At 33.9% G+C, this 27,608-nt stretch overlaps 1 protein-coding gene across 5 annotated transcripts in view; it reads right to left on the bottom strand.

Annotated features, from left to right (window-relative positions):
- rdgC (retinal degeneration C) overlaps positions 1-27,608 on the bottom strand; it is a 968,675-nt gene that overhangs the window by 900,975 nt on the left and 40,092 nt on the right. The window contains exon 2 of one of the 5 annotated variants that reach the window (XM_075358272.1): positions 21,437-21,476. The exons of the other annotated variants lie outside the window; for them this stretch is intronic. The gene's annotated coding sequence lies outside the window, so the exon portion shown is untranslated. The remainder of the gene's footprint in view (positions 1-21,436; positions 21,477-27,608) is intronic. 5 annotated transcript variants of the gene reach the window in all.

The raw sequence follows: 27,608 nt of genomic DNA, 5'->3' as shown, positions 1-27,608 counted from the left end.
TACAGGAGGTGATAGGCAGGCGAAGACCGGGAGACCATTGCCAACGAAGAACGCACTTGCACTTTTCTTGAATGGCAAAAGACCTGGGATCACGAGACCAGAGGACGAAGGACCGCAAGGCTTAACCCTCTAGTCAAACCGTGGACGGAGCGGCGGCATAGAGAGGTGGAGTACTATATGACCCAATTTTTAGCGGGTCACGGGTACTTCGGCACTTACCTCCATATCATAAGGAAGCGCCGTCCCCCGATTGCCTCTATTGCCCCGGTGTATGGAATGACGCCGAGCACAACTTTTTCAAATGTGCTCGGTGAGCGGCAGATCGAGGGACACTAGAGGCGAATCTCGGAGCACTGACCCCCACAACGTGGTTGCGATAATGCTCCGTAATCTGAGCAACTGGGAGAATGTAGCCCGATTCGTCGGCAGCAATCTCAGAACCGAGAAGGGTAACCTGGATAGTCCTGAAAATTAGGTAGCGGGCTTCTCAGGCTAGTACAGGAGGACTCGGCCGGAAATATTGTGTTAAACGGTTCCGGGTTAAGTTCTCGTAGAAGGGGGATGGTTTTAGTCGGTAGTCTGCTCATGGTGATTGGATAATACCATCAGTGGGAGCCCGACACTCCGTGCGTAAATGCATTCCACTTCACTCCACAAAAAAAAAAATTATTATTATTATTATTATTTGTTACTTATTTAATGTATCCTGAGAATATAAACACAGCAGTTCACTGTTAAAAAACAGCAGATACACTGTTATAGAACTAATATACATTCCTAAGATTTCAATCGAGTAAATTACTATTCTGAATAAATTATGTAACTTCATTAAAACAAGGATATATCGTTAATTTATGCGTATTCCATAACTTAAATAAACAAATATTGAGCTAATGAGGGGAAAAAATAAATATAAAAAAGCATTTTATCAAAAGTTGTTTGGTTGAATTTTTTATGGAGTGCAAAAATACTATGTAAATATAACGCAACTTGGCATTATTTGAAATAGTCATTTTAATTATATCTTTATATATATATTTCTTATGTGCGTGTGTATGAAAGTGAACTCCTCCTAAACGGCTGGATTGATTTTGATGAAATTTTGTGTGTGTGTTCAAGGGGATTCGAGAATGATTTAGATTCACAATTTGGTCCACTGGAAAATGTTTTTTTAATCATTTTTTTATTTATAAGTAGTTGTTGATTTTGGAATGTTTTACATTGGATCCGGCAGACTGCGCTACCATCGCAGTATCGAATATTCAATAATATTCTATTTTAACTTTAGTTTGTCCCGACAGTAGGTGCTGCGATCAAATTGAGAAAAAGATTTCGTAATTTTGTGTTATTATTGTGTTACAAAAAATCGTGAGAAAACAGTTCTTTAATAAATAAGAGGCTAATAAATCAGATGGAAATGTAAACAAAGGAAAACCAATCAGATCAATGCAAGATGGCCGCTGTCAAACACAACGACCAATCACAAAGAGCCCGTATGGCCGTTGCCAATGTAAACAAAATCACAACTGATTAAGTAACAAGTAGGCAGCACTGCGATCGCGTTTAGAATTGTGCGTGTATTGAGAAATATTATATTATTATTTATTGAAATAACGTTTTAAAGTGTAATTAAACAATATTCAGTGTGCAAATTTGTAAGGTACAGCATTGAAGTGAAAATGTTTTTTTAATTTATTTATGTGTTGTTGATCTTGGGATGGTAAAGGTTCACAATTGGGTCCGGTAGGCAGAGCTGCGATCGCGTTTTAGAAGTTTTTTTTTAATTTTTGGTTTATCAGTCAAACCCGGTAGTTGGTGCTGCGATCGGATTCTAGGAATTTTTTTATTTTGTTGCTATTTTCGCATATCAGTTACTTGCGTCGTAGCTTAGTGTTGTTCTTACATTAAAATGCGTATTTAGATAATAATTTGAATTAAATTTGATAGGTAGTGCTGTTCTGACAATTGGATTTATTTACATTCTGAATTTTATAAAGTTAAAGGTGAAATTTTATAAGGTTCCGTAATGTGTTGTAAGTTTCTTAATGTTCAGTATTAATTGTAATGATTTTGCAGCCGCAACACTTTTCGTTAAAAAATTATTTTCCTCCGAATACTGTGATTAGAGAGTGGTGTGAATTAAATCCGATAGGTAGTGCTGTTGTTTTGCAATTTGGATTTATTTACATTCTGAAAGGTTAAATTTTGTTAACTTGCTAATGTTCAGTTTTTTTAAGGATTTATGAAACTTTCAATTGTTGTCATTTAATCTGTATGTATACTCAGATCAAGCAATAGCGTAGCATTGCCGAGTCTGCTAGAATTGCGCGCTTATTGAGAATATTATATTATATTATTATTTATTGAAATAATGTTTTAAAGTTTATTTAAAAAATGTACATCGTGCAAATTTGTAAGGTGCAATATTGAACTGAGTATTTTACATGATTTTTCATGAATTTTAATGATGTATACACGCGGATACAATAACAATCAACTTAACCTACAAATTTACATTGTCAGTTCTCATTTGATTCTATACAACTTATGAAGTGTTGGACGGCTCTTTGAAAATAAAAATTTAAGTTTGTAAAATAAATTATAACATTTATAAAATTAAAATATAAGTTACTTATAATACAGTTTAAAGTATAATTAAAAAATTGAATTTATAATGTTTTAGCCGATTAATTTTACAAAAAGTTTTCTAAAATTATTTTTAATTTACAATTATCTAAAATTTGGTAAAGTAGATATTAAAATAAAAAATGAGAAAAATGATAAAAATTTCTACTAAAATTTTAACTACGTTGCTTTTTTACAGCGGTTTAATTTTTTTATTAATTGATTAATTAAGCTGTTACATGGTTATGAAAAATAAAAATTATTAAATAAAAATAAAAAAATATGTAGGAGGTACTTTTTTAGAATGATGTTAAGTGAAAATTAGTAGTAATGCGGGTGAAAATTTATTAATTACACTAATTATTAATTTTACGACGTTTCGATTTTTTAATTCAATTTTCATCGGACATCTCAATATTTAGTGAAAATAAATATTAACCGTACTACACATAAGTAATCAATAAACCCATTACAATAATACAACTATCACAAACTGAAAATATCATACTAATAGTCATTTTAATGAAATTTAGAACACATTCCTGCTAATTTTAACTTAATTAAGTTTCTTACATTTATGTGTGTGCATTTATTACAGAATAATGTCGCATCAGGACAACGTCTGTCGGGTCCGCTAGTATATATATATATAGTAAACAGATAACTCTTGTTTCAAAAACATACGGTATCGTCTACCCACAGAATCTGTATTACAATAAAATTTTCTATTAGATCGCTGTTATTTTGTGAACAATATTACTGATTTCGATTTATAAATATTCCAAAGGTGGCCTGCCTACACAATTTTTTCCTTCTACCTGTCCTTCTAATATTAAAGCGACTATTCCAGGATGCCTTAGTATGTGGCCTGTAAGTCTGTCTCTTCTTTTAACTATATTTTTCCAAATGCTTCTTTCTTCATCTATTTGCCGCAATACCTCTTCATTTGTCACTTTATCCACCCATCTGATTTTTAACATTCTCCTACAGCACGTAATTTGATCAATAACTCAAAATATTTCTACCCGAAAATTTGAACTCTAAAAAAATGTTTTTCTTTGATTAGGGTGTACTACACATTCCGCAATGTATGTATGTAAATAAACTTAGAGCTAAACCCATATTTGAAGTTCATGATAAATTATTGGTAAAAAAATCACTCAGATCTGCTAAACGGTTCATGAATTTTAAGTGAATATCGGTACAAAAATACGCATGGAAATTCTGATTTATATATGAAGATAACAAAGAAAAAGGTTTTCCTATCTTTCGGTAAAAATAATTTGAATCAGTATTTTGTGTTTTTCGATACTCTTTACAGCTTCTCTGAAATATATTTATTAAGATAATGATATAAATCGTAAAATTTTTTATGTTTATGTTGGAATCTGTTTTTCTTTATATCTAAGGAAGAGTTAATTTACAGTCGTTAAATCTGATATAGTAAATCGCGTTTTAGGATTATTGAATATTTTAAAAACCAATGTGAAGGGAAGAAATTGAGATGGCACTAAATCTCAGGAAAGGTTTGGTTAAAAATGTTATTCGTTTGCGTTTATATAAAGAAACTATTATATAATTACCACATAACTTTTTATTTAAAATCATAACAAAAGGATTTTACGTAGATTTCCTCCCTTTTAAGTAAGTTCTCCCAAAAGCTGTTAGTTTGTATAATCTGATTATCTATTTTATAGACATAAAGGTTTTTTATTTTCCGGTCTAGATTAGCGCTATAGCAGAGCTATAACTCTAAAAGGGATAGTATTGCAACGGGTCCAATTTCGGCATATACGGGTTTTACCGAATCTTGACGTTTTGACACCTAAGGCATTAAAAAAAAAACCGAAAGGAAATTTTCCGGATGTTAATGTTCGCATGTACATGTGTATGTTCGGTGTCGCACTCTAAATCACTTTATATCTTCAGAATTATTGGACCGAATTTGACCAAACTTGGTCAGATTACTTTTTTATATATGGGGCACTGATATCATTAAATTTTCAACTTAAAAGATCAAAGCGGTGACGCTGTAGAGCACAGTATCTAAAGATTTCGCACTAATAAAGATAATATTTTTTTTTACACACATTTGTTAACAATATTTACACAAAAACGTTTTACAAAATCACACTCCCACCGCAAAAAATGCTGCTGTAGTCGTCCGCTATGTTGTGACGTCACCGGTTAGCGGTAGAATTAAAGAAATGCATTATATTAATGTGTAAAAAAGTCACCCGATCTGGCTGGGTCTCGAACCTGATGGCTCGGTTGACTTGGTACCTAGTGCGGTAAGCCTTGCGGCTACACCAGTCTATCCACCGTACAAGCGAAATTTGTTCTATGTAACGCGTGAAATTACATTAGTTTAGTTAGTACCGAGTTTCACCGCTAGTACCGCCACACCCGCACGAATTAAATACAGTATGCCCGCTTGCTTTAGATAGAATCATTGAATTAAATAAACGAAAAAATATTATATTTAAATAAAATGATAAATATTTTAGATTAAGTTGTGTGTTTATGTGTAAGCCGTGCACCAGATACAAACCCACAGTTGTAAGACTTTCCAGGAGCACGGCTTTAGTCGCGTGAATAGAAAAGTCCTACAATTGTGTTGTCATCTTTTTTTAGGTAGATTTTATAAGAATCATGGGTACCATGATTCGATTTCCGGAAAATTTCGATATATCTTCGCGTTTCCCATCCTCTAAACCCCAAAACCACCGTCAGCTCAAAAGTTTATATGAACATTTATATTTCACTTTCTTGTGGACACGATAACTGCCGTAATTTTGCGCCAATCATTTTCATATAGTTCCTTAAAAATAATAACTCATCTCAATACCTCAGCCAAGTTCATTAATAACCAAAATCGGACCGTGGGGGTGGAAATGGGAGAGACTTTTTCGAAAAAAAAAATCGCTATAACTTTCTTATTAAGTAAAATATCGAATTCGTTTTAAACTTCCTACTATTGTTTGGATAAGGGCCTAAAACTTTTGTAGTGTTTTGATATCACCAACCATTGGCCTAGGGGGTGGAAAAAACTGGTTATTGAAGACAGAAAAAATCATACCTCCCTTAATAGGAACAGTATCGAATCGGTTTAAAATGATCGGTAGTCTTCTAAACACTACCCCAAAACTTTTGTCTGAAACAATTTTTTGATATGACCAACCCTTACGGCAAGGGATGACCAATATATTGCTGGAATTGTAAGAAGATGGGGCTTGTCGTATGCTAAACACGTGAAACTTTTTTCACATGCAACCATTGTCGTATTGAGTAAATTTGAAGTTTTTCCTAACTTTAAGGTGGAAATATTTTTTATCCCCAACTTATCCCCGGTGATATCTACCTTCCGGTGTGCGGAAAGGGATTTTTTATAAACAACGAGGTATCACGGTATGATTATTTTCTTTAAACATTCCCAGCCTGGTAAGAGGAAATGTTTCATTACTTTCTTAATGAATTAGTTTTTTGTTCAAATAAACTAACTTTTTTTCATTTCATGCGTTTATAATACATAATTTTGTATGCCTTAGTGAAATAAATACCGTTAAATTTGTATGAATTCTTATAAATTTTTAACTCTTTAACAAACCAATATAGAATTTTTTTTAATTTTTATTACTATTTTTTAGCAGATAAAAAAATGAGAGAAAAAGATAAGCTAAAGTAAAAAAAAAGTTAGAATAATTTTTTACATTATTGAGAACTAGGTTACATTTAAGTACCATGTAAACGCTGGAAATGAAAAACGTCATTGCTAGCTTTTTTATTTTATTTATTATTTACGGCTAGTAATTTAAAATCTTTGATCAAATTGAACCTGCAGCTTAAATCACGTTTAAGAAACAACTGTGATCTGACAATACAAGCAGTCCCTCTAATGAACTTGTTGAAGTTGACGTTTTTAGAGATGGATATCACTTACATATCGGTAGGCTTTCATGTCAATATGATACTTTATATTTGGTCCAGAGAAAAAACAAAGAGACTATTCGACACTTCACTTACGGTTATAAACCTGGAATAAGATGGTTGCTATTCTGAAGGAGATAATGGCTTTGAGATTTACTTGTAAAAATCTGGTTACGGTTTAGTCGCATACATACATGTTTTTAAAATATTTTTGATTTTTTTGTCGTCATCTTTGCTTAGAATTGGACCGTCAGAAAGTTTTTTATACAACTGGATGGTTCATTTTTGAAATCGTAACAATTTTTTAAATTCTATAATAGCAGTGAAAGTATAAATAACATATTGTCGCATTCCAATTAGTCTTTTGTCGAACTCAGAGGCTAGCAGTTTATTTACATCATTTTTCTGTAATTTATCGTTTACATTGGGCAAAATGCAGGTTTCTCGCTGTTTTTGTTTCTTGCAATAAAATTGTTTTTTTTTATTTTTATATGAGCAGCGTTTTTTTCTATATCTATGTAATTAAAAAAAAACTAAAATTACAATTTCTAAAATAAAATTACTTTTAAAACAAAATAAAAATCTAAATAAATGAAAAGATAAATAGTAAAAATGAAAAAACACGACTGCCAAAAAAACCATTGCTAACAAACATTGCTTTTTAATATAGTATAATTAAAGAGCGCGCGAGTTACGATTTGTATATAGTATAATATTTAACAATTTTTTTTACAATTTTTTTTCAATTTTTTAAACATGTACAGCCTATAACATTCTCGGTAATGTAAGTATTCCAACGGGGGGTTATACATCTAAATCGGTTCAGCCGTTGAGCTGCTACGATGGAACAAACATGTACACATATATTCACCCATTCCTTTTTGAGCAGTCATCTAAAAACCAACAATTAAAAATAAAAAAATCTCATTTTTAATTCTTCTTTGGCTCCAATTAAATGTAAGAAAATTGATCTTTACTTTATTGTGACGGCAACTCAGAAAAAAATACTAAAAAAAAATGATTATTTATTTTTTTTTGTAGGGTTTTTAAATCGACTTTATTTCGTTTTTTTTTTTTTTTTTTTAATTTTTCATATAAATAATATTTACAACCATGGTTGTAAGCGGATGTCAGATACAAAAGTTAATGGATTGCATAGACCCATCTGTTGAATAAGAAAATTTAGATGTAACTAAACGGGTCATTTTTGAGATCTTAACAATACTTTATATTCTATAATATCAAAGTATAAATAACACATTCCCGCATTCAGGATAAAGTTTTTCTTTAGCTCAGCAGCTAGCAGTCTACATCATATTTAAAAACAGATAAAAATACGTAAATAAGAAGCTTATATACAGTTTAGATTAAGGCGTATTAAAATTAATTAACGAAATTATATTTAATTGGCGTTTTTCAGAAAGGTTATTATTATTTATTTGTAAATAAAATGACATAAAATGACAAATTTTATGAATTCGATACTATTAAAATAATTATAAAACAGAATTAACAATTTTAAATTTATAACATTTCATTTATTATTAATACGAGTTAGAACTGCTTTAAACAGAATCAAATATAATTGTGGATGACTATTGTTCAATAGCAATTAATAATTACAATTACAATATAATTACAATAATAATAGCAATTAATTAATAGATTCATTAAATTTTATTAATTGCACTAATTGGAAAGTTAACTTTGCAGCTTAATATATTTCATCGTTTCATTACTACTGCAACAAAATCAGTAAACAAACTTCTTAGCAATTCTGAAATTGTACTAATAATACTTATTATAAAAGTAACTTAATCCAAGAATTTAACACGAGTAGTTAAACAGTTTTTGAGGGTTTTAATTAATCCTCTTTATAGAAAATTACAAAGATTTAATAATTTTATCAAAATTTCACCATAAACTCTCCCTAATTCAAAAAAAATTATTTTTTTTTGTTATGAAAGAGCGAGCATCAACAGCTATAATCGTTAGCTTAGTGGAAATTGGTAGCGTATGAAAAGATGCCATGCTGACCGGGATTCGAACCCGGAACCTCCACAGGAAATGCCGAGACACTACTTACTCAGCCGTGGAAAAACTATTTAGAAAACTATTCATTCCTTTTTATAAAATCTCTTATTGATTTAATGAATTACAGTTCAATTTTATTAACTGTATTGTTGATGATTTTAGTATATTAATGAGTTCAATTTTATGATAGATTAACATATTAATATTCCAGAATTAAAATACTTTTTTCTTAATTATCTACTAAAATAAACTAAAAAGGATGAGTGAATTCCGATAAATAATAATCATAATATTCAGTCGTGTATTTAAGAACTACAGAAACCTGTATCTGAAAAACGAGAAAAACTTGTAATACTTTTTCTTATTTCTGTTCTAAATTTTATTTATCAACTAATATAAAAAAAAGCTGACAATTGTGGTTTGTATTTGATGCACGGCTTACACAAACGTACACATACAAAATCATTTTATTTAAATATAATATTTTTAAGTTTATTTAATTCAATTATTCTAACTAAAGCGCGCGCGCATATCGTATTTAATTCGCGCGGGTGTGGCAGTACTACTGACGACGGTCGGCGCTAACTAAACTATTGTATTTTTACAACTTAAATAGAACGAATTTTGCTTCTACGGTCGACTGGTGTAGCCGCGAGGTTTAACGTTTAGGTACCGAGTCAACTGAGCGATTGAGTACGAGACGAAGCCAGAACGAGTTACTTTTTTACACTTTAAATATTATTCATTTATTTAATTCTATCTCTCACCTGACACATCACGACATAGCAAACGACTACAATAGAATATTTTGGGGTTGGTGGTGCGTTTTGCAAAATTTTTTTTTAGATATTGTTATTTTTAAATTAATAAATATGACCTTAATTAGGCGAAATCTCGAAATACTGAGGGTGAACTTGATCTACAGCCCTTGATGTTTTAATTGAAGATTTATTGGCATCGATGCCTCATATAGAAATAATCTGATCAAGTTTGGTCAATATTGGTCCAGTAGTTCTGGAGATATAAGGTGATTTAGTGGCCAACATCATATACACGTACATGCCAACATTAACATCCGGAAAATTTCCACCCGGTGTTTTGGTTTCCTTAGGTGTCAAAACGTTAAGATCCGGTGAAAACCGCGTATTCCCAAATTGGACCGATTATAATACTTTACCTTCTAGAGCTATAGCTGAGAAGCTCTGAGAGCGCTGTAGCTCTGCTACAGCACTCTCTAGATAGGAAAGTAAAAATTTAATTAAGTAATTGGAATAATATTTTATTATAACTGAACATATTTTAATACGATAATCATAATGGTTGTAAGTGATGTGGTATAAATTATTATTCACTCATAAAATTATATAGACATTATAAAATTTAATATTATTATAAGCTAATTTTACCAAGAAAAGTAAGGAGTGAAGTGGTTTCCAGTTGCTTACTTGACTTTAATTGTTACATTGTTTTATATCAGCGCGCCAAGTCTGCAAAAACCCAGGTAATATTTGTTCCATAAATAAAACATTACTTCTTTTTATCGTAATAAGCATCATTACTCTAATTAGTATCTTTCTCAACATCAACTGTGACCGGTGCTTCATGTAACTCTGGTGCTTAACATGATAGACCTAATAAAGATTTATTCAGTTAATGTTAAACATGACGCATAGTTAATGCAACGGGACTTGTTGAATTTCACTCCTCAGTTTTTATGTGTTTTTGTGCATTTTTTTTGTATAATAGTGTAAATTGTTAAGTGTTGGTGTTTGTTTCTGTGAAAAAGTTATTTGAATCTGTAAGAATTTGTAGGAATTATAGAACGGAATTTTTTTTTTGTCTTCAGTCATTTGACTGGTTTGATGCAGCTCACCAAGATTCCCTATCTAGTGCTAGTCGTTTCATTTCAGTATACCCTCTACATCTTACATCCCTAACAATTTGTTTTACATATTCCAAACGTGGGCTGCCTACACAATTTTTCCGTTCTATCTGTCCTTCCAATATTAAAGCGACTATTCCAGGATGCCTTAGTATGTGGCCTATAAGTCTGTCTTTTCTTTTAACTATATTTTTCCAAATGCTTCTTTCTACATGTATTTGCCGCAATACCTCTTCATGTCACTTTATCCACCCGTCTGATTTGTAACATTCTGCTATAGCACCGCATTTCAAAAGCTTCTAATCTTTTCTTCTCAGATACTCCGATCGTCCAAGTTTCACTTCCATATAAAGCGACACTCCAAACATACACTTTCAAAAATCTTTTCCTGACATTTAAATTAATTTTTGATGTAAACAAATTATATTTCTTATTGAAGGCTCGTTTAGCTTGTGCTATTCGGCATTTTATATCGCTCCTGCTTCGTCCATCTTTAGTAATTCTACTTCCCAAATAACAAAATCTCTTTTATCTCCATAATCTTTTCTCTTCCTATTTTTACATTCTGTGGTCCATCTTTGTTATTTCTACTACATTTCATTACTTTTGTTCTGTTCTAGTTTATTTTCATGCGATAGTTCTTGCGTAGGACTTCATCTATGCCGTTCATTGTTTCTTCTAAATCCTTTTTACTCTCGGCTAGAAATTCTATATCATCAGCAAATCGTAGCATCTTTATCTTTTCACCTTGTACTGTTACTCCGAATCTAAATTGTTCTTTAACATCATTAAAGAAGGGAATTAAATTTTGAAAATCCGAATGTTTACAAACGGGTCATAGCTGATTGTTTAAATGTCAAAGGACATTTCTTTACTAGAGATTATTTGTCTGAAAATAAAAGTTTTCCGTAATTTTTAAATTTCAAATCAGCTAACTAATAAATTTCAAATATACTAAACTAATTGTAATTGTTGTTGCAATATACTCGTATACCTATTTTAATGATAATTACCACGATTTCAGCAGAATTTTCTGCTAAGATCGACATATTTTTTTTATATTGAGTACTTTTATTTTCCTTAGGATAAACTAGGAGTGTCGAAAAGGCAATGGCAAAGCACCCGTTATACCATATCCACTCTACTCCCCTGGGCCGGTCCGACTGGTTGGTATTGCGCCACCCGGGAGTGTCTGATAAACTCTAACGAGCCTCCCCGCCGACAGATGGCAGGTCGGCTCGCCGGTGTTAGCTCTTTTGAGTGATTTTCTGATTTTTGCCCATTTGGTAACCACAACATACCTCGAATAGCCGTAACGTGGCACCGGGTCTTTTCTTACTCTTCTTCTTCATCAGAACCTATCTAAACCCTTGGAGTCCTCAGTGGATCATCGAGAACGACACACCTCAGCGTGCCGTCTCTCACCACTGTGGCTGTCCACCCTACCCTATTCTACACTAGTAACCTAGTCGCCTTTCATCTATATCCTTCTCTGTTAATACTGCTACTATAAATTCCGTAACCTTCTTCCAGTTTATTTCGCTCCTCAGCATGTGCTCTAGGACCTCTGCTGGGCTCATACCTATTATGCCACAGTTCGTCCTTTTAATTGCCCACCTCTCGCAGCAGAAAAAATGTGTGTTCTGCATTGTCAATTCTCTCACAACCCGTTATACCTGCCTGTCTCTTAAGTGCACCTTAATAAATATGTGACGCAATTCCTTTCCGGCCAAGGTGTTTTTAGGGACAGACTGTAGAAATTCGGCCTGGTAGATTCTGGGATTTGTCCTCAGTGTGGACAATTGGATGACGAACTAGCACGTTCTTTATGACTGCTCGAAGTACGAGTTATGCGTACGGAGACCATCTGCCGGCTTGATATTATCGGGTGGGTGTTGGATCTCCGTGTAAATTCGAGGAGACAGGCCGAACGGGCAATAGTGGAGAGTCTTATAGTGTACTTAGCAAAGGAAAGGATTGCTGAGAGGATCTAGAGTTCTGCTTGGATTTCTTTTATGTTCTGTTTTTGTTGATGTTTTGTTTTATAAATTATTTTTTTGTTGTTGTTCTTGTCGTTTATTTTGTTTCAATGTTATTGTGTTGTTATAGTTCCCCGTAATATTTCTATGTTTCGTGTTGTGTGTTGAACTCACTTTTACTTTCTACGGATACTAGTAGAAGGTTCTTTCAGTCTTGGTTAAGACTCGGTGAGATGTGTTTTGTTTTGAGTTCATTAAATAGTAGTACACCGATGGGAATGTCAATCGTGGCATTCACATCCTGGCCGAGGCGGACTGGAATATGTCAAAAGCCGAGGTTTCGAAGATGACCTCTGGTAAATCCCATAAGGGCTCGGAACGGAGAGGATAGCGGTATGTGTTTTCCCCTACGGGATTCGGATGCTCCTACTCAATAAGGAAAATAATTATGACTAACATGTGTATAATATATATATACACACAAACACACACACACACACACGTGCAGTTATGTAAGCCATAATTATAACCATTGATACAAATCACGAATCGCTACAGCATATGAAATAATTGTAATAATACACTGTTTATTTATAACAATATTCAATAAAAAGGTTTTGTTTTTTTATTTTCATGGAAAATTTTATTATATTTTTCTGTATAATTCATTTTATCAATTTTTACAGATTTATTTACTGGAAAATAAGAATTAAGGAAAAATAGAAAGGGAAAAAGCAACAAAAAAAAAATGACAGCGCACAAATGAGGCGATGAGCTCTAGTAAACAACTGGACTGCACTGGATCGAAGTGGCTTAGAATGAGTTAAAGTGAAAAATATAGTACAATTCTTTCTTCTCAAATCCAACCTTATTTCTGATAGAGATTGATGTATTTCTTCGTATAATTTTTTTTAGCAAAAAGTAGGATTTATATTTGAATCAAATTCATTAATAATAAAGAATATTTCAGGTCAATTACCTTTTTTTACAGTATGTTCTTAGTAATATTGATTTTTTTATGTTTTAGCATTTCTAAGATTTCAAGAAAATTCTCTCCCTAAGATAATAATTGTTCTCTTCTTATTTGTTTAGTATTGTCTTACGAGGTAAATGGATTTTAATGTAAATTATTTATTTATTATAGTAAACGATAACAACAGATCACATTTTTTCTTCAAATTTTATCTAAAAAAATGTATAAAATTTATAAGAAATAAAAATATATATAAAGATTTATATTAAATATTATTTTAATATAATTTTGAAAAATTATATGTTTGTATAGTCGAGAAGACTGCAGTCCTTTCTCTCAACTATACAATAAAGTTTAAATTAAAGTCTGTTTATCATTATCAATGAGCTTTCTCTCATTGAAAATGATAAAATTTAAATTATTTATTTGTATAATTATTTAGTGATACGTTCTTTCAAAATTAATGTTAAAAAAGCTTTAAGGAATAATACGTATATGTTTATAATAAAGTATTGTAACGTATTCGTATAATTTTCGTTTTTTAATTTTTTTTTTGTCTTCAGTCATTTGACTGGTTTGATGCAGCTTTCCAAAATTCCCTATCTAGTGCTAGTCGTTTCATTTCAGTATACCCTCTACATCCTACATCCCTAACAATTTGTTTTACATATTCCAAACGTGGGCTGCCTACACAATTTTTTCCTTCTACCTGTCCTTCCAATATCAAAGCGACTATTCCAGGATGCCTTAGTATGTGGCCTATAAGTCTGTCTCTTCTTTTAACTATGTTTTTCCAAATGCTTCTTTCTTCATCCATTTGCCGCAATACCTCTTCATTTGTCACTTTATCCACCCATCTGATTTTTAACATTCTCCTTTAGCACCGCATTTCAAAACTCCCCTTTTTCATAAATATTACACACCAGTTTTTATAATCTATCAATCGCTTCCTCACCTGCACTGCGCAGTAATTCTACAGGTATTCCGTCTATTCCAGGAGCCTTTTTGCCATTACATCTTTTAATGCTCTCTTAAATTCAGATCTCAGTATTGTTTCTCCCATTTCATCCTCCTCAACTTCCTCTATAACACCATTTTCTAATTCATTTCCTCCGTATAACTCTTCAATATATTCCACCCATCTATCGACTTTACCTTTCGTATTATATATTGGTGTGTACCATCATTGTTTAACACATTATTAGATTTTAATTTATGTACCCCAAAATTTCCTTAACTTTCCTGTATGCTCCGTCTATTTCACCGATGTTCATTTCTCTTTCCACTTCTGAACACTTTTCTTTAATCCACTCTTCTTTCGCCAGTTTGCACTTCCTGTTTATAGCATTTCTTAATTGCCGATAGTTCCTTTTACTTTCTTCATCACTAGCATTCTTTTATTTTCTACGTTCATCCATCAGCTGCAATATATCGTCTGAAACCCAAGGTTTTCTACCGGTTCTCTTTATTCCGCCTAAGTTTGCTTCTGCTGATTTAAGAATTTCCTTTTTAACGTTCTCCCATTCTTCTTCTACATTTTCTACCTTATCTTTTTTACTCAGACCTCTTGCGATGTCCTCCTCAAAAATCTTCTTTACCTCCTCTTCCTCAAGCTTCTCTAAATTCCACCGATTCATCTGACACCTTTTCTTCAGGTTTTTAAACCCCAATCTACATTTCATTATCACCAAATTATGGTCGCTATCAATGTCTGCTCCAGGGTAAGTTTTGCAGTCAACGAGTTGATTTCTAAATTGTTGCTTAATATATCTGATACCTTGCAGTATCACCTGGCTTTTTCCAAGTGTATATTCTTCTATTGTGATTTTTAAATTGGGTGTTGGCAATTACTAAATTATACTTCGTGCAAAAGTCTATAAGTCGGTCCCCTCTTTCATTCCTTTTGCCCAGCCCGTATTCACCCACTATATTTCCTTCCCTGCCTTTTCCAATGCTTGCTTCCAATCTCCAACTATTATTAAATTTTCATCTCCTTTTACGTGTTTAATTGCTTCATCAATCTCTTCGTATACACACTCTACCTCATCATCGTCATGGGCGCTTGTAGGCATATAGACGTTAACAATTTTAATTAATAAACACAATACAAACTTAAAGCAACACTAATTGTAATTTTAATCGTAATGAGTTATTAGAAAAGTTAAAATAGATGAAACTATTAGAATAGAAAGAGTTCATTTTTATGATGTAACTTATTAATCTAACTATAAGTGACATCATTCCAAACTAAGTAATTGTTTGTCAAATCGTTGATACACAAGGTTGTGATTCATTATTTACAGATTTATAAAGTGAATCTAAACTATAATCTCCTGCGTTTTGTATATTTTATCGCACAAAATATGTTGCAATTACTAATTCCTACAGGTACATAGATTATATCTTATATATACATAGTTTCCCGGAAAGTGTTGGCCAAACAAAATAGATAATGAAAATAAAACATTTTTCAGTAGGTCAAAATAAAAGCTTGATATGTACAAATGCCCTTTATCACTTCATTTTCCCTCCATCGGTCATTTTATGTTTTTTACTTCCTTGTACGGAGTAAAGAAAGTATTGTAATTAGTTCAGTCAATTTGTATTTTTATCTGAAAATCCTTACCTACAAATTGATGTTTTTTCTATATTTAAGGGGTGATGAGGGAAGCTTAACTCCAGATTTTTAACATCCCCCTCCCATACATTTTTGAAAAACTCAAAAAGTTTTTGAAATGTGTTTTTCTCTGAATCTATGCATTTTAGAGAAACGTTTTTCAAACAAAAAATGTAGAGGACATTCTCCTCTACAATTCATGTGTTTAAAGTTATGCCATATAATTTGAAATTGAAATACTAGGTGGCGTTTGAAGTTGTAAAAAACTTGTTTTTTCGGTTTTATCACCGGAAAAAATTGTTTTTCGTCTGTATTGCATTTGGAAAAGTTGTTAATATCAAAAAATACAGACAACTTTTATTCATACAATTGTTTTGTACGACTTCCTTACTGTTTTGGAGCTGTAGCTTGTGAAAGTGTGAAAATGTTGTGAATTGGGCACGTGTTCGAAACCGGTCTAGTCGCTGAACAATGCCGATCTCCCCGGCTACAGTAACAATAGGACCGCTGCGTTGCCATTGTACCGCTATAACTCTGGAATGATAAGTCGTATAATAAATTTATTTGAAGAAAAGTTTTCTGTTTTTTTTTTTAGATTAACAACTTTTCCAAACGCAATACAGACGAAAAACAATTTTTTCCGTTGAAAAAACCGAAAAAACACGTTTTTACAACTTCAGCCCCACCTAGTATTTCAATTTCAAATTATACGGCATAACTTCAAAGACATTAATTATATAGGAAAATGTCCTTTACACGTTCTGTTTGAATTTTTTTTTTTCTAAAATGCATAGATTCAGAGAAAAACGCATTTCAAAAACTTTTTTAGGTTTTCAAAAATCTATGGGAGGGGGATGTTGAAAATCTGGAGTTAAGCTTCCCTCATCACCCCTAACGCATAGACAAAAGATCAATCGGTAGGTAAGGATTTTCAAATACAGCCTATTTTGATGACAAATTGCCTGTACTAAATTGCAAGAAATTTCGGTTTTCATATTTCGACAGTAATATCCATTTTGACCATCCCTGAATCCATTTCGATTTGTTTCGGCATGACATCTGTACATACGTATGTATCTTGCATAACTCAAAAACGATTAGCAGTAAAATGTTGAAATTTTGTATTTAACAACTAGTTGTGCACCTCCCCTTTTGATTGCAATCGACTGGGCCAAAACTGTGTATACAGTCAGACCTTTACATAAAGTGGGGTTTCAATTTTGAAACATTTGAACTTTTTCTTAACTGCAGAGATAAGCCCTTGTTGAGAGCTTTTCAACGATATATCATACAGAATACTTCATGAGTTACAGCCAAATAAAATTTTAATTACTGAAATATTTTAATCTTACAAGGGAAAGGCACATCGGTTCAAATCCAACTTCATCTCCTTTTTTTTATCTTTTATTTATTTATTTTATTTAAATATATTGATTTATTAATAATTATTAACTTCTGATTGTAAAATAAATTTAACAATAAATAATAATTAAATAAAAATACAAAAAAAAACATTAGTGAAGAAGATATTAGTGAAATAAAATTGTATATACTTTTCATTTTAATTCAACTATTTTTTACAATCAGAGGTTAATAATTATTAAAAATCAATATATTTAAATTTAAAAAAATGTTAAAAATAATATATCTATATGAGGTAGGATTGGAACCGATGTGTGCATGGTTACGAATCCGGCACGTTCTCACTTACACCACAATTAAAATCACGTGAAAAAAAATTAATATATAAACTAACATAAATTCTAAGGAAATTTTTACGGCCACCTTTTTTTGATATAATTGAATTTTGCGTATTAGTGTTTTGTGATAATACACGTAAACAGTGTACTATTCACACACGCAATCTGATTCAAATCGGTGTCTCGAAGCCCTTGCCTTCCCCTTGTTAGCTACAGTAATATGGATCTTAGGTGCCCTATACTGATTTAATTTTTTATAGAAATACGTTACTACAGTTATTTTCTTTCAGAATTAGAAATAATTTGCTTACGAAAAAGAATTTCTCTTTTTAGCATTAAGCAAACTAAACCAAAGTATAGTCGAGATGTGAGACCTATTGAAAATTCACTAACTGTAGTAACAAGTGTTATAAGTTCAGAATAAATATGCAAAGATAAAAACCCTACATCATACTCATTTTAAACCCAGTAAAAACATTTAAAAATGTAAATTAAAGATTTAGTAGTAGCTTTTTCCAGTTTTCTTTTTATTTTCATTGAATTTAATGAAAAAATATATATATATATATAATGATGATGATGAAATATATGTGTGATTAGGTAATACTTATTTGGTTCTCCATTTTTCCTGCATAATTATATAATTTTTTTTTATTAAGTATAAGCTTCAGTAACAACAAATATTGCTATAAAATTTTGTAACCTCATGTTTCGTTTTTGTTTTCATTTTGTTGATGGTTACACCATAAAAATTTAAATCAAGCGACATTTACTCTATCCTAATATTTCAGGTAAGATTGAATTAGTAATTGTATAAATATTTGATGTTAATGAAAAGTAATATTTTAGCAACTGTGCAATTGTCCAATTTATTAAAAGAATTGGAGGATCGTATCTCACTTTCAAATGAAATAAGTTTAAATGAAGTGCAGCAAAAAATGTGTATACGTAATTTAATAGGCGTACAAGGAAGTCATGTGGTTTCCAGATAATATTTATTAAATGTATCCACCAATATTTTCTACAAAATAAATAAGTATGAAAATTTTACCTTCCAAAATGGACGCCATTTAATTTTTTTTAATCAATAGTATCTCTACAAATATAAGTTTTATCGAATTACATTTTATTAGATAGAATAATTAGTCTTTTATTATGAACAAAATAAAGCCTAATTTGTTCTAATCAGTCGATAAACTGCTGAGGTATAACTAAAATTGTTGGATTAATCGCAAAAATCATACATATAAACAGACACAAAATTTACAGATTACATGGCCAACACCTCAAGGGATACTGTAAATAAATTCTATTTTTGAAACCAAATCAACGATTTTCTCAATCCCCTTCTTACAGCATGTTATCTAAATTTTACTGTTGGATTTACATGTTACGAGCAGACTCATATTTGAACGCTTTAACTTCACCTAGTTTATAAATGATAAACCGAAAAAATACTTTAGCTAAAATTCATATAAGTCCTACTAAAACTTTGGGTGGTATCAGCACCCAACTCGAGTGTTTATGTGACTTTCTTACTGTTTAATAAATATAGTCTACATTTTCTACCGACTTTTCTTCTTCAATAAGTTTGTAACATGAAGATGAATTGTTATTTATAAATGCATTTTTTAATGGGAGATCCACAATATGTAGCACAGTATCACATCGCTTTGAATAAAATATTTATATTTTTACAAATTTCACTTGCAGAATGAAATTTTTTAATAAACTAAATTATTATAAAAAATTGTACATTAAATATATTTCTTTTTAATTTATTTAATAATACTCGCACATTACAAGGCAACTAGCAATACGTACAAAGAACACGGCTGATGTAAATGAAAAACCATTTCAATGAAGAACTATGATGTAAGTGAAAAACTTTAATGATTTACGTTTTAAAAAATACAGCGAAAGTTACTTTTAGGTAAAAAATTTTATATATAATGAATTATATTAATTTATATGAATAAATAATACATATATAATTTTCATATAATTCTTGGTGTTCCATAAGGAAAAATTATGTGTTCTTAGCTATTTACACTTTACACTGCCGATTTAAAAGACCACTACCACAACCTTCGTAGATGTTTCGGTAATATTAACTACAGGTAAACCATTAAATAGAGCCAGTGAAAAGGTGAAAATTCACCTTAATAAAACCGAAATATGGTACCAAAATTGGAATGTACAGCTTAATGAAAATAAATTTGTGAGAATAATTTTTCTTTTAATATAGGAACGTGCCCATTTTAACACAATTGCAAATTTCTATGTACACGAAAAAAATAATTGACGTGCATGAAGAGACTATTCCCAAGGAAAAAATATAATATAGATAATAATAAATACAGGGTCATTCACGGGAACCGGATGTTTTTGAAGTGGATTGTACTCGGGCTTTCGTGGTGGGAGGGGCACGTGGCTGGTGTCTGACGTTTCCTTTGTTCATAGCATTTACATTTTAGTCGTTGAGATGGAGCCGTGGACGCTAGACCAACGCCTGTACGCGTATGACAGTTTTGTGCGAAATGACGAATCCGTTAACTGCTGTTCAGCGAGATTTCCGCCGTCAGTTTAATATCCATCGTAATGCAAGTAACACAATATTGCGATGGGTAAACAACCTTCGAACAAGCGGTTCAATATTGAAGAAAAAACCACCGGGTCCCCGACGAACTGCTAGCACTCCGGAGAACATCGAACGAGTAAGGGAAGCCGTTGTCGGAAGCCCACGCCGCTCTATTCAGAGGCATTCAGCAGCGCTTCAAATGAGCACAAGTACGGTAAGACGAATTCTGCATACAGACCTGCATTTCCATCCTTACAAGATAGCCGTCGTGCAGCAGTTAAACGAACAAGATTTCACGCAGCGATTACAATTTTGTCGACAAATGCTTACTGTTTTTGAAGAAAATGAAAATTTATTATTGTTAATGAGTGACGAAGCTTGTTTTCATCTGAATGGCTTCATCAACAAACAGAATTGCCGGTATCGGGCAGAAAGAAACCCGCATCGGCTTCACGAGAGACCACTTCATAGCCCAAAGGTGACTGTCTGGTATGCAATAGGAAAGGTCAGTGTTATCGGACCGTATTTTTTTGAAGAAAATGACGTTGCCGTAACTGTAACAGCTGATCGTTACATTGCGATGTTGATACGTTTTTCATCCCGAGTTACGAAACCGGGGAATCGATTTTCAAAATTTGTTATTCCAGCAGGATGGAGCTACAGCGTACACAGCGAGGGCTGTTCTCCATAACTTGTTTCCGGGACGGATCGTTTCCAGATTCGGCGACATTCCTCGGCCCCCTCGGTCCCCCGACTTGAGTAGTTGTGATTTTTTTCTGCGGGGGTTTCTGAAATCGCGTGTGTACGGCAATAAACCGCGTACATCGGAGGACCTAAAGATCGCAATTCGTCATCACGTCACCCAGATTGATGTTGACATGCTGCAAAGAATTGAGGCCAGTTACCGTGAAAGGCTACAACAATGTATTGTCCAAAATGGACATCACTTGCCGGACATAATTTTTCGTTCATGAGTAAGTAACAAATGCTTTGATTTAACGAGTGTTTCAGTACCAATAAAACTTTTTTAAAGTAAATATTCAATTTTTTATGATTATTTTAAAAACATCCGGTTCCTGTGAATGACTCTGTATAATATAAAATGTAGTAAAACTGACTTCAGTTGTTTTGTTATCCTGACAATAAATCCCAGCTCTCCTAAAAAAAAAAAATTAAAAAATGTAATTAATAAAATTATATTAAAAACAGTCTGAAGTTAAAAAAAGAGCAATTTTGGGCAATCTCCCGCTACCTCCCGCATCTATACGAGATTATTTTACATTTTTCAGTCAAAATGCTTAACTCATCAACGGAGAACTATGAACAGACATTAATAAACCATGTTAATAATTTTAGAATATTTATAAATAATAAATTAGATTACCAAACATACAATTTAAAATTTTTAATAAAAACCGGTAAGTAAAATTGTACATTATTTGGTGGGAACCAAATTCTTATAAAATTCATTAGTTTGATAAGAAAAAATTTAATAATTTAGAAAGTTATTGCATTTGAGATAAGAAAAAAGCAGGGAGAGATAATTTTACTGATATGTTTACGATTACTTTGACAACAGATAAATAAATTATAGAGCTATTGATTATACAAGAAAATTATTATTTAGTTTAGTTATATAAAAAGGTAACAAAATTATCTTCCATCATGATTGACTTAATTTTATCAGTCCTGTATATTTATATAGTTAACCACTATTATTATTATTTTTTTTTAAATTAATAACCATATTCCATGATTTCTCATTTTTGTAACAAAAGATATAAATTATGGTAGACTATACGTTACATTATATTAGAATCCATTATATTACATTAGGATTTGTGTCTATCTTAATAGTAAGAAACGGGGAACATGGATCAGTTATGTCCGCCTAAAAAAGAACCCGGCCAATAGCGTCCCTCATAGTTAATTTTACTTTGTCAACGCCGTCCCTTGTAGGATATTATACCTATTCCGAAAAATTTATCATAATAATGAGTATAAATACTAGTTATCTTTCTCTAATCATTTGTATAGTTTTAATATCCTAGTTAAAAGCAAAACCATATTTTACACTTTCTTTTTTCCTCTCACCCCTGAGCCGGATCTTTGCAATTAAATATAACACAGCCTAAGGAAGTCTCCATATACTCAAACAGGCCTCCCTGCCTACCGGCTATATCAGGCATGACAGGTCGGCCCGCCGGTTGGATCTTTCCTTCGTGCCTGCCTCTAACTCCCAGAGTAGGGTAACCAGGCCCGACTATATCGTTCCTGGGCTCCAACCCAGAAGCCAGGACTCGATCTTTACGCCAATGAACGGGACCACCAATGAAGGGGCAGCCCCACCTGAACTGCGTCTTTTTCAACGAGGGGCTGTTGGATCCCCGATGCCTCATCACCACCGCCCACCCGCGCAAGCACGGACGAACGGTGGCTCCGCAGAGAACTGTCCATCACTCAGAGATCCTCATCGTGACGACCCATTAGTCCGGTGGTCCCCCTCCATACCGCAGGCGCTGTGCAACCCGCCCGCTAGTGTGCCGGCCTCCCACAGATGTAACAAAACTGTGACCTGTCGGTCCCCGTACAGATGCCGAATTGTGCCGCACGGCCCATCACCGATGACATCTGTTCTCATTCTCCCGGATTATCGCCCTACAATGAACCCATCCGATTTTGATCCTCCCTTCTGTCATACGTTTACCGCTCGGTACGTTTTAATAATCGTGACGTTTTTAGTTTCTCCATTAGCGGGACGGATGAAAATCACCCTGAAGCCGTCAGTCGCCCCAATAACAGCTGCTACAGCTTCGTGTGTCTCTCGGTCAGTTGTATCCTTAACATGCACAACGGTCCGTTTAGTGCCCCGAGATATTATTTCAACGCGTAAGTCCGGCGCTCTGACTCGTAGGGCAGCCGACAACTTCTCAACCTTATTGGCTCCCTTGAGCCTCATACACAGTTTATCGGGCTCGCCCCGTGGAGGGGGATAGCAACTTACCTACTTCCTCCTGCGTTACCTTCGCTTAACCGTCTTCAGAAGATCTGAATAGGACTTTCCTGTCGCCCGTACCCTTAACAACCCCCTATCACTAACAGCCGGAACGGTCCTTGGAACTTATTGTCCTTAAAGGACACTTATTACCCTTTGAAAAGAGCTACAATAACTGTTTTGTCTTACCATTTATAATAGTTTTATCAACTTTTTATGTTACATTTTTTTAATTTTACTCTTTTGATGCTCTTCATCTAGCCACGTAAAAGGTTTTTATCAATTATCTGTGCAAGTTTTATTTTTATTTTTTTCTTTATTTTTTAATATTTCTATGTATTTTAGTTTTTGCTTCTGTTTATTTAGCTATTTATAAAAATGTTATCAATCTTCTATGTTACTTGATTTTATTCGTAAAAATTTCATGCAGACAGCGTCTACATACTGTATTCGACAACAGGTTTTTTTGGTGAATTTATTCGCTTGTTATCGAAGACAGATATCCTGTCCTATCCGTTTATATTTCCTTAAATTTTCTTAGCTTCTTAATTTGATGTATGTATCAAAGTGAAAATTTTTCAAAACATCAAACTAATTTGACAACTCTTACTAATGATAACTAAATGAGGAATAAATCCCCCAAAAAATATAAATACTACAACAAATAGATAGGATGAGAGTATCGAATCTTTCTTATTGTTAGCTGTAACGATTACGCAATTGGACCGGTTTGATAACGGGGAGTCAGGTTGTGGCGGACGGAATTGACCGGAAAAGGGAGCATAAATTTAGGGAAAAACCAAAACTGATTATCCAAGACTATTGATTAACTAATTTTCATTATTACCTAATAATGGCTTTACGAATTTTGTCATTCCCTATATTTTTAAACTGCTTTAGTACCGAAGATTTTGGGTTTTTAAAATTAAATAAAATGGTAGATTCTGTATATAATGTGTAACCGTGTCCTTCCGTGTCCTATACTTAATTTACTTGAATTAAGTAATAAATAAATATTAAATATTTATGTAATTTATAAATATTAATTTTTGTAAATCATAAAAATTCCGTTACTTGATGATTGTATAATCTATAATAGTATCATCCGGAGGTCCCGAGTTCGAATCCCGGTCAGGCATGGCATTTTCACATACGCTACAAATCATTCATCTCATCTTCTGAAGCATGTCTAACGGTGGACCCAGAGGTTAAACTAAAAAAAAAATTTATAATAGTATAATCTAGATGGTTGTACTCTATAAATTACCTTGAATTGTTATTGGTTGACTGAATTTTATCGTTCAGTATATTCTAACATCTTATTTCACATTATAGGATTAGTTTTTGTTTGCTTACATAGTATACGAATAGGTAAATGTTTTGTAAAATTTATAGTTTGTCACAGACAGATCGTTCACTATCTCATACCCACTCGTATGTAACTTATCCGATCGAATCCATTGCATCAATTTATGTTTATTGTGTGATTTCCCGTTCTACGGCCGCTGAAAGGCAAGAAAACCCCTGGTCTCGACGGTATACCGACCGAGGTGCTCAAACTAGTGGGGCGCTGCAGGTCCCGATTTCTACTAGACATGTATAATGCATGTCTGAAGGCTGGGTCTTCTAGCGTCAGGTGGAAGACCGCGCGTCTTGTGCTAATTCCCAAGGGAAAAGAAAACCCAGAGTCGCTGTCCTCCTACCGCCCATTGTGTATGCTTGACACAGTTGGGAAGGTATTGAAGAAGCTGTTAAAGAAAAGACTGGTTGCGCGATAAATCAGGCAGGTGGCCTGTCACCTAACCAGTACGGTTTCCGACAGGGCCGGTCGACTCTAGACGCAATTCAGGAGGTTGTTGAGGCAGTGCGGCGAGCAGAGGACCACAATCACTTTTCGCGACGTGTGGTCCTTCTCGTTACGTTGGACGTAAAAAACGCTTTCAACTCCGCACGGTGGAGCGATATGATTCAGGCCCTGGAGCATTCGTTCCATATGCCTCAATACCTTCTCAGAATGGTGGACGCACACCTGAGGAACCGCAGGCTGGCGTAGAACTACGATCACGTCAGGGGCGGCGTAGGCGTCGATTCTCGGCCCCGACCATTGGAACGCCGTCTGCGATGGCTTGCTGAGGCTGGAGATGCCTGAAGAATCTGCCTTGATTGGGTACGCTGACGACGCCCAACTGAGGCTCAGTCGAGCCGTGCACAGAGTCGGTGCCTGGCTGGATGACCATGGATTGTCTTTAGCCCTTAGAAAAACGGAAATCGTAGTTCTCATGAAGAAGCGTATCGACACCCTTCTCTCCCTGCGGGTCGGGGTAGAGGTTGTCGAGACCAAGCCGGCCGCAAAGTACCTCGGTATAATGATTGACCGGAAACTCAGCTTTGCTGAGCAGCTTCGTACAGCCGCTGACAAAGCTGCGAGAGCCGTAACTGCTCTCAGCCGGCTTATGGCGAATGTCGGCGGACCAAAGGCCAGCACACGGCGATTGCTGATGTCCACGGCGCATTCCATCCTGATATACGGGTCGGAAGTGTGGGCCCAGCCATTAACAGTTGCGAGAAACCGGAAGCGGCTCGCGCAGGTACAACATACCGCAGCCTTGCGAGCGCTTCCGCGTATCGGACGGTCTCCGAGCCTGCAGTATTTGTGGTCACCGGCGTCATACCCATTCCTACTTTAGCAAGGGAGCGCCAGGTGATCTACAGGAAGCGACGGGCAGGGTGACAATTGCCAACGAGGAACGCACTCGCACATTCCTCGCATGGCAAGAGACCTGGGACCACGAGACCAGAGGACGATGGATCGCAAGGCTTATCCCTCTGGTCAGACCGTGGACGGAGCGACGGCACGGAGAGGTGGTTGGACGTGACCCAATTTTTAACGGGTCACGGGTACTTCCGCGCTTACCTCCATGTCATAGGGAAAGCGCCGTCCCCCGACTGCCTCTATTCCCCCGGTGTACGGGACAACGCTGAGGACACCTCTTTCAAATGCGCTCGGTGGCGGCACCGATCGAGGGACACTAGAGGCGGATCTCGGAGCACTGAGTCCCCACAACGTGGTTGCGATGATGCTCCGTGACCTGAGCGGATGGGAAAGTGTAGTCCGATTCATCGGCAAAATTCTCAGAGCCAAAAAGGTTGACCTGGATAGTCCTGAAAATTAGGTAGCACCTAATCAGGGTAGTATAGGAGGACTCGACCGGAAGTAATGTGTTAAACGGTTCCGGGTCGAGCCCTGGTAGAAAGGGGGGTGGTTGTAGTCGGTAGTCTGCTGATAGTGATTGGATAATACCATCAACGGAAGCCCGACAATCCGTGCGTAAATGCATTTCCACCTCCCTCCGCAAAAAAAAAAAAAAAAAAAATTATTATTATTATTATTAATACTATCTCATATGCTTTAACAAGAATTTCACGTAGAAAGAAATAGGGAAAAAATGTCCGACCTTTACTTGAATCCAATCCGATACAAACTGATCTACAAGCTAACATGCGAAATGTTTCTTCCCCTTTCCCTCCTGGCTTTTTGGACAATTTAAATATTTTACATACCTCACTTTTTAATCTGTTTTCACGTTACTCTACTTTCTCATTTAAGTAAAATTAAATTATTACTAACTCATCGGAATACTGATTTTAATGTTCATTGATGCAACTCCTAATGAATATCTCAAAGTCTAGGCTAACGTAGGAATGAATGTTTGTTTGCTGGCCTAATAACTCCCGCAATTAGCCCACTGTATATCCTCTCATACATTTCACTTACGAATTAGTTACTCAATTATTATGAAATTTGCTGAGAATGATCACTATAATATTGGTTTAAACTAGTTTCAATTTCATTAAAAATATTTTATGAAGTTGAATTCTCTGTTTTGGGGATATACCTATTCCCAAACCCTAACATGACCTAACGTTGTACATTTTACAATTAAAAAAAAAATGAGCGCAAATAAAATTAAAGGTTAATAAAATAAAAAAATTCTATATTAAATTTGTTTTATATATAAAATATATTTCTTCTTAATTTGTTTTATAATTTTTATTTTTTAATTAAATACTACTTACGACAAAAACAAACCGAGTGGAAAATGATAAAATGGAAAATTTCGTAATTACGTAATTGAAGTAAAATTATACAATAATGAAGACTACAAAAAAGAAGAATGATAATAAAAATAGCAGCCTGTTTCTTCAATGCACTTTGTTGTCGGTAATATTTTTAAATAATAACGTACTTATTTCTGTCGTGAATGTAAGAGGAGGAGCTTAACGTCTTTTCTCTT

The sequence above is a fragment of the Lycorma delicatula genome, chromosome 2 (assembly GCF_047948215.1).
Source record: "Lycorma delicatula isolate Av1 chromosome 2, ASM4794821v1, whole genome shotgun sequence".
Taxonomy (NCBI): domain Eukaryota; kingdom Metazoa; phylum Arthropoda; class Insecta; order Hemiptera; family Fulgoridae; genus Lycorma; species Lycorma delicatula.
The sequence above is the reverse complement of the archived record's forward strand: the minus strand, read 5'-3'. Positions and strand labels throughout refer to the sequence as shown.